The following is an 11788-nucleotide window of genomic DNA, read 5'->3' as shown; positions in this document are numbered from 1 at the left end:
TCAAACTAATCAATTTTATTGACAAACAAATATTTTTGGTTGCTAAGTAACAACACTCATAGTACAATTTTGACCATAATTTGCCTTTCTGCATCCATTCGACACAATTTAAACGTAATTACAATCCGTGATGATTAGTAAATGTCACATTATTTTAAAAATATAATCTTTAAATAGATCTTAATCATTTTAAAAGGTTTTTAACAAAAAATATAATCAAAAGAATTAAGATCAAAGGTCATCAAATGGAAACTTCGTACTTTATATACTTGTCCATCATTTTCTAATAATATGACGTTTTGCCATTATGTTCCATTAAATATAATAAGTATTGCAACATTAAAACAAAGATCTTTCAATTATTGTTAATCTAAAATAATCTATTTTTATTCAATTATATTTGGTTGCTAAGCAACAACACCTTATCAAATGTTATCAAAAAGTACTAACCATTTTTCCTCTCCAAGTTCAACATAAACGAATGTTCAAGTACTTACTTTCAATCACTAGATTTAAATGTACTTGCATCATATTTAACAAAAATGTTCTTATATTCAACCTCTTGAAACCTATTTCTAGACATAATTCTTGATAACGAGTTGTTCCGACAGGGGCATGCGTTGACCAATATCTGTCTATCGACTGGAACTTCACAGCAGGCGTGTATAAGATAATGCACAAAAATCTGGAAAAAAAGTATTTCTTAATGCAAGGTGAAGATAACGAACAGTGATCAATCTCATAACTCCTACAAGCAATACAAAATAGATGGTTGGGCAAACACGGACCCCTGGACACACCAGAGGCGGGATTGGGTGCCTAGGAGGAGTAAGCATCCCCTGTTGACCGGTCACACCCGTCGTGAGCCCCATATCCTGATCACGTAAACGGAGTTATCCGCAGTCAAAATCAGTGTGCCAAGAACGGCTTAACAATCGGTATGAAACACGTCAGACAGCATTTGACCCAATGCGAGGTTGTATTGACGAACTAGATCGTTATAACGACCATAGAATTTGCGAAATACTGACTTCAATAGAGACTGTTGAAATCCCTGTACCATCAACTTGTTTGTCAGTAGCTTACCTCGATTTAAAAACTGACTATACCCAGAACAAGCTCTTGCATATCGAATCAGTTGAGATATATAAACACCATATGCAGGTGATAATGGAATATTGCTACATAAATGTGGGAAGTTGACGATGGAGAAGCTGAAATCATCCCGTTTGTCATACAGTTGAGTTGTTAGTTTGCCGTTAATGTCTACTTTCAATAAAATATCTAAGTATGAAGCAGAAGTGGACGACTCTGTGGTGTCCTTTATTTCGAGCTCACAGGGATATATCAAATCGACATATGAATGAAAGCTATCATTGTTAATAGACAAAACGTCATCGTTAATACTTAGTCCTAAATACTAATGTATTGTCAAAGTTTTTGAATACTCAAATTGGCTCTGTAAATGTTTTCGATAATCAAGGCCCTCTGAAAAGTATGCATTTAATTACTTATGAAATTTTATCAGAGGTAATTGTAGTACACATTTAATAAATGAGTTACATGTACATTCACAGCCAGATTAATTTTGGTAAAGGTAATCTTTTTACTATGCATTTTATTATTCTTTTGAAACTGGAAATCACTGCCACAATATCGGTTTTTAAAACTAGTAATACCTGTACAGTTCCTCTTCAGTGAGAGGCTGCAAACTTCCTTGGGAAGTATATGGCAACCCTTCCCCCTAGTTATGACTATCTCAGCATAATGGTTGGTGGCAACACAGATGGAGAAAACCAAATCTTCTGTCAAAGACAGCTTCATAAAATCTGCAGTTTTCCGAATAATAGAGTCCCATACCTGAAAGAAAATTGCAAATAAAAATAAAATCAGTATTGGCCACCATACCTTAAAACGTGTCATACCTTATAATTAGAAACTAATTAGAAATTGTCTCATTTTGTATGTATACGATCCCTAGTTATGCAGCAAAAAACCCAAAAAAAACAAAAAACCCAGTAAAATGGTACACACATATCAGTGTACCATAATGCCATGATTCCAATTGTGAATGTATTATCTGGATTTATTTGAATGTTAATCACATTTATACTGATTAAACCCTATATTCAACCTCAAAGAGTCATACCAACTGAAAGCCAGGTTGTCACCCCGAATGAAATGCCACAGTTCTGGGATCAGGTGTTCCTGTGTCCTCCACATCAGCATCCTTCCAATGCATGTCTGGATTTGTCAGTAGACTGTCGCTAGCGGATGATACCTGGAAACTTCCCACTAAATATTGGGATGTCAATACCCTTTTTAAAGAAGAAAAGAAATTACAATTAAGAATTGTTGGTTTATGTTTAAAAAGCAAAATCTATCAGTTTCACGGTAGCATGGAACAATTTCGCACTTAAATTTATTTACTCAAATTTATTTAAAGATAAGGTAAGGGATTGCATACATGTGTTAGAAATGAATCGAATATTTTATTATACATTGCGAGAGTAGCAGAGTGGGTAATGAAAAAAAAAATGTATCATGTAGGTATCTGCATTATGCCTAACATATATTATACACGAGGGCAAATACTGAAGAAATTCAGGTTAAAACCTACAGGGTCCAGCGAAAATACTGAAACTCTGAGGGAAAGTGAATGACCCAAGATATAAAAGTTGAATTGAATTGCTTCTTAATGGTACCCAGTGTCTAAATCCCCTTGTATGGTACTCTGATGGGCTGTGGATTTAGTCGAAATTAGAGAAGGGGATTGATTGATTGATGTTTTCTGCCAAACTCAACAATTTTTCAGTTATCTGGTGGCACCCAGTTTTTTTATTGGTGGAAAAGAGAACCCAGATACCTGGGGAGAGACCACCGATCTTTCGAAAGTAAACTGGTAAAACTTTCTCACTTACCGGCGCGAACGGGATTCGAACCCGCGCCGACAGAGGTGAGAGGCCGTGTGATTTGCTCTAACCACTCGGCCACGGAGGAGGACGGCAAGAATGGGACATGTGCCCATCAGGTCATAGCATACAAGTACCAGCATGTATGGATCACATGTAATTTATGGTCATAAGCTATTAAGTGTATATAAAATACATGCATTTGGATAAAAGAGAAATCAATATGATTTTTCATTAGCCTGTCATAATCAGACTTTGATTGATGTTAACCCACCCCCATTTTGGCCCAAACACACATTTTGTTTTTATTTCTGTTACAGAATAAAGAAAATAATTCAAATTATGATAATAAATTCTATCATTACAATAATGCAAATTGTGTTTTCCTAACAGAATGTGTTTTCTTTTCATAGAAAGATAATTTCTTTTATAAACATGGAAAAAACTTGGAAAATAGCCTTCTCACCAGCGGTCGTGAATGCCCAGTCTGATTAAAACCACCCCATCCCATTATACACTAAATACAACCCCTTCTTACACTCGCGCGTCAGGTAAGGAGATAATTCTGGGGAAAAGGGGGGGGTGTGTGTTAATCAAACTGCCGGACCCGGACAGAGTGTTATTCACTTGTTTTAGATATCATAAAATATAAATATTTTCTTTCATGAAACGACAAAGCATGGCATCAAATCGCGGTTAATTAATCGTGAATTTTTCATAACAAAACCGCATTTTTTCTCCTTTTTAGTCGGCCTATGTGGCTACATCAACTTACATGTACGTATTTATACTGAATGCATGATCGTTTGGGTCATCCTGCAACAGGGGATCCAGGGCATCTTCTTCTTCTGACATCAGGTCGTTTTAAAGATGTAAAATACAAGCGTTCGCTGTGACAGTCACGGTGAAGCTGTGTTTGTTTGTTTTCGTTGAAACGGAAACACGTGTGTTCTCCGTGCACACTTTCAGAAAACCTTGCGAGGCCCGCGATCCGGATCACGGAAAAATAAAAGTATACAGGCTATATATAGGCGAACTTCTTTTTTGTTTTCTTTCTTTGGCAGAGAAAAAAATTATTACTATTCCGAACAAATATAACGTTTATATTTGAATTTGAAGTACTTTATTAATCTTTTTTAAATTCAATCTGCCGATGTAGCATTTATGAAGTTACATGTAGGTTGTGTAACTGTTATAAACCAATATTGGTTTTATGCTTTTTTTTTTCTTTTTTTTTTTAAAAGCAGAGATACCAGGCTGATTATTTCATACATGTATGTATGTTGTTTTAGTGTATCAACAGGTACTGAATTTACTAAAAAAAAAAAAGAACAATACAAATAGTTTTCACCACTTTATTGTGCGACGCGCGTCGATTGCTGTTAGCGACGTCGATTTGTCGCTAATTTTTAAGAAAACCGCGCAGCATGTCCCAATTTCATTTTATCGTAATATAAAAACTACCGAGAATTATAATATGAATAAGGGTCCATCAAAAAGAACATTTCCTCTACTTTTACAGAATGTATTTACTTTTCCCTATTTCCATATATAAATATAGATAAAACGCCGATCTGTTTAAACATTGAGAAATAAAATCGTAAAACAACGTATATGTGCAAAAATTGCTATTTTCTTATAACTTTGGCAGGCATTAAAAATATTTTTTATATGTACTGAAAGCAGGGAATATATGCTTCTCAAAAATATAAAAAAAATATTGCATTCATAGGGAAAATAAAAAAAATCATAGCGAGGGGGGAAATGGCCTTGCGACAAAGCGTTGCGTAATATTTAGACGAAGTCATCTTTCATTTTAAATGCTTTTTTTAATTTAATGGCTTTATTTATTCAATTGATTTTTACATAGTTAAAAAATATAGAAAATTTCCAAAAATATGATATATAAAACATATATATTACGTCCGTAGTTTCAAAGATTTATAGACACTCCTTTTGCGTAGCCCTGTTTTTACGCGCTATCGGTCATATTGACCGATACGGTAGAGAAAGGGTTAACCTAGGCACCTGATCCCACCTCTGGTGTGTCCAGAGTTTCGTGTTAGCCCAACCATCTTTTTTGTATTACTTATAGGAGTAATGAAATTGATAACTGTTAGCTTCACCTTTCTTAAATTATACCGATAGGTGTCCATTGCTTCATAATTGTATCGTTGAAAAATACCGTCAGTTACACATTGTATTACTTTGAAGATCAAGATTACATCGGATTTATATCAACTTTAGATTTGTAATGATAATGAAGGATAAACAAAATATATCATGTGTTTATTCTGTGTCCATAAAATGTGCCAGTGGGATGAAAAAATGCGAACGTGACTTGGGACTACGATCTCAACGAAATTTAAATATCTTGAATTTTCACAACCCATTTACACAATCAAATTTTCAATGCTTCCTTATCCCTGTATGTTGTATAATTTTACATTGTCCTTCACAGAAGGAAATTGATATGCATGGCTATTTGTTTTGACTGTTTCCTTTGACGACAGGTCTTATTCCAGTTCTGCTTTTGTATGATGGGCATGCAAAATGCATCATCACTAGATCATCGGACATATGCGGTTTGACTGGTGACGTGTACAATTGTCAATATCAGCAATTGAAATCTGTACCAAGAGACATTGTTTCAAATATCACAGCCATTGATCTTTCTCACAACGATATACTGAATCTGAAGGATGGCGACTTCAACGGAATGCATAATCTGAAAGCCATATATCTTAATCGGAACAGGATAAATCACATCAAAAAGAACGTATTTGAACATCTGCCTAATTTGTGCATGCTAGATCTAAGCTCAAACCAACTTCGCAAAGGATCCATAGAAAAGGGAACGTTTCAAGATTTGAATTCTCTTCAGGACCTCAGAATTAATCGTAACCCATTTCAAAGTGGAGGATTTCCTGACGAAGAAATAGAACAGCTTCCATCACTGAGGAACTTATCAATGAGCGTTACTACCGATACCTTGTATTTTTCTTCAAAATTTCGAACATTAAAAAATCTTAAAAAGTTGGAAATTGATTCTTATGTCGATTTTCAGTTAAATAATAAATCCTTCGAAAATCTCGTTGAAATCAATATAGAATATGTACATTTCATCTTTAGTGACTATTGTCCATGCAAAAATATCGCCGAAGATTTGTTTTGGGCATTTCCTAACTTAAAAGGCCTGCGCCTTCAAACGTTGTGTGGTATGCGATACGCACTGAAGTCCCTGATGCGATTCCAGTTTAAGAAATTGAACTATGTAAACTTTTCTCGTTCATTCCCATTCTATGGAGACATGATTGGTATGAATGAAAATGATGTGAAGTATCAGAGAAACGTCTGTGTTAAAACTGTTAGTTTGAAGAACACAAATAGTATTAACATACCTACAATGAAATCCTCCATATTTATGAAATGCATTGAACATATAGACTTGTCATTCAATACGCTTAGAAATTCCAATTTTGTAGTTGCAATTTTAGAAGCAGTGAGAGTCAAAGTTATAAATTTCAGTCACCAGAGTTACTGTGGTTCATATTCATCTCCCAGTGAAAACAGCAAACTAACGATACAGCAAATTCCATTCAATCTCACACTATCTACTTCATTAGAAGATTTAGACTTCTCTAATACGCACATTGATCCCGGCACATCCAAGTTAAAAATTCAAATGTACGGAATTAACCTGATATGCCTCAATTTAGGACATACAAGTTTTCCCCTTTGTAGGATGGACAACTTGAAACTTGTATTACCTCGACTGTGGTTTTTTTTTTTATCTCTCTGGTGTACAATGTAAAGATTTAAATGTAGCATTTCTGAAAGATTTGCGTTCTTTGTCGGAACTCTACCTGAGTGATGTAAATCTTGATTCCGGTCTAACACGAGATGTGAAGGCTGAGTTTCTTAATGGCCTTACCAGACTGAAAGTGATCGATTTCTCAAAGAACGCCTTAAAAGATTTACATCCGAACCTTTTTCAAAGTCAGTCATTCTCTTTGGAAACGTTATTACTAAATGGCAATCTATTCACTACAGTTCCAAATGCTCTTCGTGTTGTTACATCATTACGAATTCTTCTACTGAAATTCAACAAAATATCATCCTTTTCGACCGATTCTATCATTACCTTAAATCATCTAAAAAGCGTTCAGATAGATGTTAGAGGTAACCCCTTTGATTGTTTCTGTAATGCTATTGATTCGTTGCGCTGGATGTCTGATCATCGACAACTATTTCTCCATTTGAATGAGACCTACTGTATTGAGGAACCAACCAAATCGTTGTTTTCTGTCATTAATGATATGCGTTCCCTAGAACTACGATGCATTTCAAGGCTGTGGATGCAAATATCGATTTCTGCTCTGTCGTTCACATTTCTGTTTCTTGTAACATTTACAATTTTATACCGCTACAGAATCTTCCTGCATTATGGAATGTTGAGAATCCGATTATTTTGGAGGAAAAGCTTTTCGATAATCACTACATCCGACATACCTGTGTATGACGCATATATTTCGTATTCATCCAGTGATTTTCTTTGGGTGTGCTCAAAACTTTACCCAGCATTAACTGGACAAAATCTTCGAATCACACTGCAAGATAAAGATTTTAACCCAGGTAGTCCCTATGCAGAAGAAGTAGTTAAATTTGTTAGCATGAGCAAATATGTGATATTCGTAATAACACGGGGTTTTATCAAATCTGAATGGGGATCCTATGAAATTCAGATCGCAAAAATACATGCAATTCACACTAAGGCGAAACTTGTTCTGATCATTAAGGATGGAATCCAAATTGAAGACCTTCCAAATGACATCTTGTTTATTTGGTGGAAAATCACACCATTGGTGTTTAATGAAAATGGAACCGAAGGGAAACAAGCAAAAATTTTCAAACGGTTATTCACTATTATTAAGGATTAATCAAATGGAATAACACATACTTCCGTGTTCTTTGTGGTGTACTGTACTTATCATACAAGAACCCGTTTTATTTGTGGATATAGAATACACTCATTTTAACGCAATACGTTTCAGGACAAATACGAGAAACAAAATATTGATTGCATTAAAAAATACATGTATGAAAGCTGCACGACAATTTTTATTTTTAGTTTGTATTATTCAATGTTTTTGCGTTTTATATCTTTACAAATTGTGTGTATAGTCATATTCCCAGCGATGCAGTTATTGACATTGCATGAAAGAATCTTGATAAATAGAGTATGTCTATTGTAACGTCTTGTGATTCCAACAAAAATGACAATTCTGTATTTTATGATACTAATATGCATAAATAATGACTTACAAATTGCTTTGTTTTTACCAAAAAAAAACCGCATTTAGGAATTCAATAGATAGTGCCAAAATGAAATGGTAACTCATTCATGGCCAAGTATTGTATATTAGGTGTCGGTTTTCGCGCCTGTTGTACATTTTTATTTCTACTTAAAGACCAAAAAAAAAACCACCGTACGGTTGCTTCACGGATGACTGAATGTGGGCGGAGCTTATCCATGGTCAATGTTATTTACCTGGAATTTTTCTGGCTAAGAGATCGGTTGTTGTGTATATTTTTATGATATACACAGGAAATTTCTCAGGTTATTACAAATTATGCTTAGTGTCTTGATTTGTGCAAAACAAAAATAATTAAAATTTCTACCTACATGCATACCACATTTCTATTTCCCGTAAACCTTCAAACTTGGTCATATTTATGTATTGCAAATGACAGGTTTAGCCCATTTCTAAACCTTTGCTTTTTAAAACTTCGAATTAAATTGTTATATATCGTATATAGATAATTTCCGAAATATAATATTACCCGGCGTTTCCAGGCACTTCCTGGTGTCCCGGGAGTTCGCGGTGTCGTGGGTGTAGTAGGTAAAATATCCATGTTTCGAGAGAATGAATAAATCCAAGTAGATCTGTGTACATGTACAACCAAATGAAGAATGGTCAAGATACCCCTCCATATGGGCCGTCTGTAGGGTTTTTGTAGCTGTAGTGTTTGCGTAATGGTGGTATCCCAAGCAGAAGCTGACACGAAGTATCCCCCTTCGTCTCTCTCTCTCTCTCTCTCTCTCTCTCTCTCTCTCTCTCTCTCTCTCTCTCTCTCTCTCTCTCTCTCTCTCTAGGGTTTCTGTGGACGTAGTGTTTGTGTAACGATGGCATCCCAAACAGAAGCTGACACGAAGTCTACACCCCTTCCTCTCTCTCTCTCTCTTTAGGGTTTCTGTGAACGTAGTGTTTGTGTAACGATGGTATCCCAAACAGAAGCTGACACATAGCTAGTCTACCCCCCCCCCTTTCTCTCTCTCTCCCTTACTCTCAATCATTGACTGAATGAGTAATTATTGTCCTACGTATGCAACACTATTGCCATGCCATATTATTTCATCTATATTATTGCTACATCTCTCTCTCTCTCTCTCTTTATAAACATAAAACCGTGATAAATTATAAATAGCTCAATAACTCTCTCTCTCTCTCTCTCTCTCTCTCTCTCTCTCTCTCTCTCTCTCTCTCTCTCTCTCTCTCTTTATCTTTATAAATATAAAACCTGATAAATTATAAATAGAAATATCTCAATAACTCTCTCTCTCTCTCTCTCTCTCTCTCTCTCTCTCTCTCTCTCTCTCTCTCTCTCTCTCTCTCTTTCTTTATCTTTATAAATATAAAACCTGATAAATTATAAATAGAAATATCTCAATAACTCTCTCCCTCCCCCTCTCTCTCTCTCTCTCTCTCTCTCTCTCTCTCTCTCTCTCTCTCTCTCTCTATAAATATAAAGCCGTGATAAATTATAAATAGAAATATCTCAGTAACTCTCTCTCTCTCTCTCTCTCTCTCTCTCTCTCTCTCTCTCTAAATATAAAGCCGTGATAAATTATAAATAGAAATATCTCAATAACTTATTTATGCTTTTTTACTGTTGTTCTATTTCTGATTGTGTAATTTATAATCCATGTGGTATCTCAAACAGAAGCATTTTTAAAACTACTATAACAGTTTTACTCATGGGCAATATAACCATTATACATGTTGATGTGCTGCGCCAATAAAGAATTGTTCATGTTTTTATAAATATAAAGCCACAATAAATCATTAATAGAAAATATTCCAATAACTTATGTTTGTTTGTTTGTTTTGTTTTTTATTATTATTGTTTGATTTCTGATTGTTTAATCTATAATACATGTATAAAGATGGAGAGAGAAAATACGATGATAAATTGCATTGTATAGGGGACGTTAGAAATTAAAATATTCTAGGTGCGAGTCAATGCTATCAAAATTCAGGTATACTGGGGCTTTCCTCGAGATCTGAAGACTGCCGGTAATCATTAGCCATGTTTCTTATCAAAACATCTTTCTCGGGTAGCTGTAGACCACGGTATCTGCAAACGTCAATCAACCTCAGCTCTATTGTTAAAAGTTTGATTGACCAGCGGCTTATCATTGATCGCGACACAGGTAAAATATGGGGGCGTTAACTTAAAGTTGGGTCTTTAATTTCAATATCTGTTTATATTTTCTTTAATATATAGGTTATCTTTTGATAGAACATAATCATTTCTCTATGAATTGGCCCAAAGAATAACTTCTAGTTGAGACATTTTAATTTCCTTCTGACTTCGATGACAAAACGTTAATCTTATCACTATCTGGTGGCATAGATACAGGTCAAGCCTCGAACATATATAAAAGATCCTAAAACAAGGTTTAAACCCAAGTCTATGTCTGGAATTATAACCTTCTAAATCCACGATTTCTCTAAAACTGGCCATTTGTCACAGAAATCAAAACGGTGATATAGTGACGTAGTATGGGTAAAAACATACACTGTTTTCCAATGACGTAATAGGGAAGAGCGATGATTTCGCCATTCTTTCTATAAATAACAATATTTGAATAGCTATTTCGAATGAATACTTGCAGTTTTTGACGAAATTGAATTTCAGCTGTGAAATTTTCAATATGATTTTTAATGAACTGTCAGCTTTATTTTCAAATATATCTCCACCGCACTTGACCTTTAAGTGTGGCAGTGTTTTAAGCGTTTGTTGGAAGATTTAAACCAACTTTTCAACGTCTTATATTCATACATTCGGTTGAGCATCACTGAAGAGACATTATTTGTTGAAATGTGCATCTGGTGCATCAAATTTAGTACCGTATAAGTTCTACATTATGACCCCTGGTTCGAGGCCTATGCTGGTGGACAGTTAGTCCCCGAGGGTCTCTACAGCCCAGTAGCTAAGTACTTCGTTACTAGCTTGAAAATACGGATGTATATTTAATTGCTGTTATAAAATTTAGAAATTCATTTTAAAATTAAGGATTATCTCCCTCACGCATAGCTCTTATCCTTAGATGAATTTGACTCCACTTTTTTGGCACACTGTTTTTCCCTATAATAGCTCTAAAACTTCATTGTTATTTTGGATTTCATACATTTCGGTTGAGCATCACTGAAGAGACATTATTTGTTGAAATGCGCATCTGGTGCATCAAAATCGGTACCGTGTAAGTTTTACATGTGCATAGTTTGATTCATTTTTTCTATTCTAAGACTGAATATTTTCTAATTCATTTCATAGATTTAATGAAAATGGAAAGTTTTATCTGAAAATATGTATGTATTTTAAAGAATGTTTGCTTATGCTCTTTTTCGTAAAGATATATACGTACAAAAATTGACATGTTGTTGTTTCCAAGCTAACATGATTATTTTGTTCCCGAACACATAGTGTCGGAAACATATTCTATTTGCTCCGTTTTCTATTATTATTGTTTACTTCTTTAGTGAGAAATGTTGGCGCTAATTTTAAAGAAAACCGCGAGGCATGTCCCA

At 34.8% G+C, this 11788-nt stretch overlaps 1 long non-coding RNA gene across 1 annotated transcript; it reads right to left on the bottom strand.

Annotated features, from left to right (window-relative positions):
- Nucleotides 1-4921, bottom strand: LOC125659484 (uncharacterized). The gene is made up of 3 exons (XR_008799339.1): nucleotides 3688-4921; nucleotides 1680-2318; nucleotides 1-685 (listed from the first exon to the last, which is right to left on the bottom strand). It is a non-coding gene; the product is annotated as an uncharacterized LOC125659484 (long non-coding RNA).
- Nucleotides 4922-11788: the final 6867 nt, after the last annotated feature.

Source organism: Ostrea edulis, chromosome 10, assembly GCF_947568905.1.
Source record: "Ostrea edulis chromosome 10, xbOstEdul1.1, whole genome shotgun sequence".
Lineage (NCBI taxonomy): Eukaryota > Metazoa > Mollusca > Bivalvia > Ostreida > Ostreidae > Ostrea > Ostrea edulis.
The sequence above is the reverse complement of the archived record's forward strand: the minus strand, read 5'-3'. Positions and strand labels throughout refer to the sequence as shown.